The sequence below is a fragment of the Leptonychotes weddellii genome, chromosome 16, assembly GCF_054177405.1.
Source record: "Leptonychotes weddellii isolate Sample4059 chromosome 16, ASM5417740v2, whole genome shotgun sequence".
Taxonomy (NCBI): Eukaryota; Metazoa; Chordata; class Mammalia; order Carnivora; family Phocidae; genus Leptonychotes; species Leptonychotes weddellii.
This window is the reverse complement of record NC_138384.1, coordinates 49,578,740-49,584,605: the sequence shown is the minus strand read 5'-3', so window position 1 is coordinate 49,584,605 and position 5,866 is coordinate 49,578,740. Positions and strand designations below refer to the sequence as shown.

The window sequence follows — 5,866 nt, the reverse complement described above, 5'->3', positions numbered from 1 at the left end:
AGTAGGGAGTCTAGAGAAGACATCCCGAGGAGGTGAGTGAAGACCTGTCGCCATGTTGTTTTCCCGATAGAAGAACAGGAGTAGAGGCGTGGAATCACGCCTGCCCTGCCGGAGGTCTGTGTGGCTGAAGAGAGGCCAGAGGAAAGACAGCTGATGTGGGAAAGCAAAGAACACAGAGGTCTCAGTCTTCAGCGTAGCAACCTTTACTCTGAGCAAGATGGGAACCATGGGAGGACTTTAAACAGGAAGGACAGCCTCCAATTTACATTTAGGATAATTAGGATTATGACGCCATGTTGAGACTAGACTCAGCGCAAGGATAGAGGCTGGGAGAGCGGCTTGGGCGTGGTGGGCTCTTGCAGTCATTCCGTGGAGAGCTGTTGGTGGCATGGACCAGGGCAGTTGTTGAATTTTTGGATACAGTTTTGAATGAGGATCGGCCCTGATCTTCTGATTGGCTATGAGATATGAGAGGAGTCAAGGATCCTCCTGGATTATGGGGCCTGGGCAACTGGAGGAATGAGATGCCTTTATGGGAACCAGCTGGCTGGGTGGGTGAGGATGGATGTCAGTGGCTTAGATTGGGATTTGTTATTCTGAGATGCCTTTTGGACCTCCAATAGTGGGATGTCAAAAATGCCCATAGATATATGGGTCTGGGATAAGGTTGCCAGATGCAATGCAGGACGCCCATTTAAGTTTGAATTTCAGATAAACAACAAATAACTGTTTCATGTGTGTCTCAAAGAAAAGACCTACTTACACTTAAAAACAATTATTAGTGGAGCGCCTGGCTGGCTCAGTCAGTAGAGCAGGAGACTCTTGATCTTGGGGTCGGGAGCTCAAGCCCCTTGTTGGGCCTAGAGCTTACTTTATAAATAAATAAGTAAGTAAGTAAGTAAGTAAATAAATAAATAAATAAAATAAAATAAAAACAATTATTAGTTTTGCAGGGGGAACAGAGAAATTTCCCATATAGAAAAAAGTCCCAAATAATTTATGTTGATTGTCTGCCCTCAAGTAGGTGGAGCATAACTCTTTACTCTTTTTTTTTTTTTTTTAAGATTTTATTTATTTATTTGACAGAGAGAGAGGGAACACAAGCAGGGGGAGTGGGAGAGGGAGAAGCAGGCTTCCTGCAGAGCAGGGAGCCCGATGCGGGGCTCGATCCCAGGAGCCCGGGATCACGACCTGAGCCGAAGGCAGACACTTAACGACTGAGCCACCCAGGCGCCCAACTCTTTACTCTTTAGGAATACAATGGTTCATTTTTGAAATGCAGGAGAAGGCACAGTAGAAACTGGGTAAGAGGGTGTTGGGAACAACCTATCCTAGAATTTGGATTTGCTTTAGGGGATTCTGAGGAAGAGTCTAAGGAAGGGAAGCTTTGTTCTAGATTGGATGTGATGGTCAGAAATGGAGGAAATTGCCATACCTGGTAATTTCCTTCTAAAGAGGAAGTATGGAAAGGGAGAGAAAAGAGTAACTTTATGGGAAAGAAACTTGACAAACACTACCTCATCCAGGTAGCCAAGCCATGAGCCGCATCAACAGTATGTACTCTTGATATGGTGTGATAAAAAATGGCACTTTCCTCTCTGGGGTTTTCTTCCCCAAAACCCATAACCCTAGTCCAACCATGAGAAAAACATCAAATAGTCCCAGTTGAGGGACTTTCTACAAAATACCTTTCCAGTCCTCAAAACTGTCAAGGTCATCAAATACAGGGAAAGTTTAAGAAGGTGCCACAGCCAAAGGGAGCCTGAGGAGACATGAGAATTAAAAATGTGGTGAGGCACCTGGGTGGCCCAGTCCGTTGGGCCTCTTGGTTTAGGCTCAGGTCTGGATCTCAGGGTCCTGGGATGGAGTCCCACACTGGGTTCCTTGCTCAGTGGGGAACTTGCTTCTCCCTCACCTGCCTCTCCCCCTGCTTGTGCTCTCTCCCTGGAAAATAAATAAAATCTTAAAAAAAAAAATAGGTGGATAGATCTTTAAGAAATAAATAAATAAAAATAAACCCCTTTAAAAATGTGATGCCATGTCCTGGCTGGGATCCCAGAACAGTTAAAGAACATTAGGTAAAAATGAAGGAAATCTGAATAAAGGTATGGACTTCAGTTAAACAACAATGTCTTGATAGTTCATTAATTGTGACAAACCTTGCTAATGTAAGTTGCGAATAATAGAGGAAACCAGGTGCAGGGTCTAGGGGATATCTCCGTATACCTTTGCAACTTTTCTCCAAATCTAAATCTCTTCTAAAGCAAAACTGTTATTAAAAATCACTTGTTTGTCTGAAATTCATATTAAACCGGGCGTCTAGTATTTTTATTTGCGAACTCTGACAACCCCGCTCTGGGCTCTCTAACCCAGATATGCATTCTGGCGCCATCGGCATGTTTGTGATAAAAGCCAGAACCTGCAAGAAATCACCAGGGGAGTGAGTGTGATGAAGGAGCATGGTGTGGGGCGGGGGGTGGAGACACCACCAGTGGGGTGTTTGGGGTGTTCGCTTCGGGGGCAAAATGGTTGGTGGCACTCACACTCTGTGACTGCTATGTCTCTCCGTGCCTCAGTTTCCTTGTTTGTTAGAGTGGAGATTAGACTCGTACGTGCCCGCCCCTGGGGCTCCTTGGGAGGGGAAGTGAGTTGACTTGGATAAAGCGTTTGTCATCGCATCAGGTGTAGATCCCAAACCCTGGGAGTTAACTTCCACCTGAATTTATCAGTCCAGTCTTCCTTATGGATATGCCTCTACCCATGCCCATGTAGACAGGTACTTAGGGAAATATAAAATATATGTCGACGTTTAAAAAAAGAGGGTACACATTAGGTTAACACGAAACGTTCCATTCTTTCTGTGTTGGGGAAATTGATTCCACAAGAGCGCCATTGAGCACTTTATTTTGTGCCAGACACTATGGTAAACACTTCTAGATAAATAAAGCCCGCAGATTATAAAATTCAATGTTGTCAGTTCCTAAAATTTGGATGAAGACTGGTGGAGGATCAAATCCAGGGGTAATTTGCTAAACAAGTGGGTATTCAGACACATGTGATTTTAAACAGATGTCTCCAGAATGCTGTCCACACTGTTTTGTGTCTAAGAGAAACCTTCCCCATCCTTGATTACACGGGATGCATATAATTCTTGGAGTCCAGCCTGGCCGTTAGCTCAGTGGAAAATTCTATTGATGATTGTCATCTGGCAGTGGGAGACATGGTAAACTCCTCCCTGAGCATGAGCTCTCAGTGCTTTTTTTTTTTTTTTAAAGATTTTATTTATTTATTTGTGAGAGAGAATGAGAGACAGAGAGCACGAGAGGGAGGAGGGTCAGAGGGAGAAGCAGACTCCCTGCCGAGCAGGGAGCCCGATGCGGGACTCAATCCCGGGACTCCAGGATCATGACCTGAGCTGAAGGCAGTCGCTTAACCAACTGAGCCACCCAGGCGCCCGAGCTCTCAGTGCTTTTATTCTTCTCACATTGTCTCTCACTAAGGTCCCTCCGATTCTCTCCCCGTTCCCACTGCCCCCAGTCTCCCCACACCCTCGGATGACGACAGTAGCTACCTCCATCTCTCCCTCCTGTGTTTCAGGCTGGCCTGCCTTGGCCAGAGACACTGCGATCCACCAAGTTCTTCAGGATGAAGCCCCAGAAGAAATACGCCATCAAAAAAAAAAAAAAGAAATACGCCATTTGTGCCCTTCTCTGGGATCCCTGCGGCCAAGCCACTGCAAGTCCCACTGAGTCAGCGTCGTCATCCCCCAATGCCTGTGAACTTCTCTAATGTACTGTGCATGTGTTTCTTGTCCCTAGACCAGATCGCCTCAGGCCTGGGAACCAGGCTGGCGCCTTGCTTCGGGCCTCCCAACTGGGCCACTTTGGCATCAATCAGTCTTTTTTGGTCCCTTCGAGACCATTCATTTGGGCATCATCCTATTGCTGCAGCAACAGAAATCTATATTTTTGCCCTGTCCGAGGTGTCCTTAGAGTGGAAAATGTCAGGCCTATCTCATCATACACAGACACGTAAAAGTTCTAAACAAATTTTGCCACACGATACCCAACAATATATAAAAGGATAACACATCATGACCTGGCTGACTTCTCAGAAATGAAAGAAAGAGAAAGGAGTTTGATACATCCATCATCCTCTCTTGGAATCACCCACACAGGGCCTGAAGCTCTGCTTCTGGGAGTCCTGCTGTCGTAGACCATGCAGGCTGTTATATCGGAATACCACCCAGTGGGTGGCTTATGAACAACAGAAATTTCTTTCTCACAGTCTGAGGCTGGAAGTCCAAGATCAAGGTGCCGGCAGATTTGGTGTCTGGCGAGGGCCCGCGTCCTGGTTCACAGGTGGCAATCTTCCTGCTATCACCTCACGTGACAGAAGGGGGCAAGGAGGCTCTCTGGGAGCTCCCTGGTTTTTCTCTTGAGGTATAATGGACATATAACGTTTTATTACTTTCAGATGTACAATGTAAGGATTTGATATTTTTGTGTATTGTGAAATGATCACAACCATACGTCTCGCTAACATCTGTCACCACACACACTCACGATTTTTCTTTTCTTGTGATGAGAACATTTAAGATCTACTCTTTTAGCGAGTCCCCTCCCTTCTTAGGAGCTTTGTGCTATCACTTTGCTATCGCTCAATAAACCCTGCTTGGCGCCTGGGTGGCTCAGTCGGTGAAGCGTCTGCCTTCGGCTCAGGTCTTGATCCCAGGGTCCTGGGATCGAGTCCTGCACCAGGCTCCCTGCTCAGTGGGAAGCCTGCTTCTCCCTCTCCCTCTGCCTGCCACTCTGCATGCTTGTGCTTTCTCTCTCTGTGTCTGTCAAATAAATAAATAAAATCCTAAAAAAAAAAATCTACTCTTTCAGCAACTTTCAAATATGCAATGTGGTATTATTATTTTTTTATTTTTTATTTTTTTAAAGATTTTATTTATTTATTTGACAGAGGGAGAGACACAGCGAGAGAGGGAACACAAGCAGGGGGGAGTGGGAGAGGGAGAAGCAGGCTTAGATTTTATTTATTTATTTGACAGAGAGAGACACAGCGAGAGCGGGAACACAAGCAGGGGGAGTGGGAGAGGGAGAAGTAGACTCCCCGCTGAGCAGGGAGCCCGATGCGGGGCTCGATCCCACGACCCTGGGATCATGACCTGAGCCGAAGGCAGACGCTTAATGACTGAGCCACCCAGGCGCCCCTCAAGTCAGTGTTTTACTTGGTAAACATGTCTGAGACCATGCATCCCTAGCTGCTAAGCACCATGGCGGACAGGGCTAGAAAGGTAACAGCTTTATTTTGAGCAGGGGGCAAACACAAGGCAGCACTTTATAGCTACATTGTAACTAGATCCTGCATGCAATGTGGTATTATTAACTATAGTCACCATGTGGGGCCTCTTATCAGGGCACCGATCCCATTCATGAGGGCTCCTCACAACCTAATTACCTCCCAAATGCTCCACCTCCAAACTGGGGATTAGCTTTCAACGTATGCATTTTGGACGGATACAGCATCCAGTCTATTCCATCAACCTAGGACATCACCCATGTCCACCAGCTACCCCATGCCTCTCCCATGCAGTAAGAGAGATAGCCTATACGTAGATGTCTTTTTATATATTATTATATTACACGTTTTATGTATTATTTATGACATATGTTCTATGTATTGCAATATAATATATTGTATTGCATTATACATATATATGTTCCTTTCCCCCTTTTTTTCCACAACGGTAGCCACCCTTCCATTATTACACAACTTGCTTTCACTTCACTGTGCATTTTGCTCTTTCAGTCCCTAAAGGACATCCTTAGAATTCTTTTTTTTTTGGACTTTTTTTTTT

The 5,866-nt window shown here is 45.5% G+C and overlaps 1 non-coding gene across 1 annotated transcript; it reads right to left on the bottom strand.

Annotated features, from left to right (window-relative positions):
• Positions 1-5,245: 5,245 nt before the first annotated feature.
• On the bottom strand, positions 5,246-5,376 carry LOC115940751 (small nucleolar RNA SNORA63). The gene has a single exon (XR_004075484.1). It is a non-coding gene; the product is annotated as a small nucleolar RNA SNORA63 (small nucleolar RNA).
• Between the last annotated feature and the right edge of the window lie 490 nt (positions 5,377-5,866).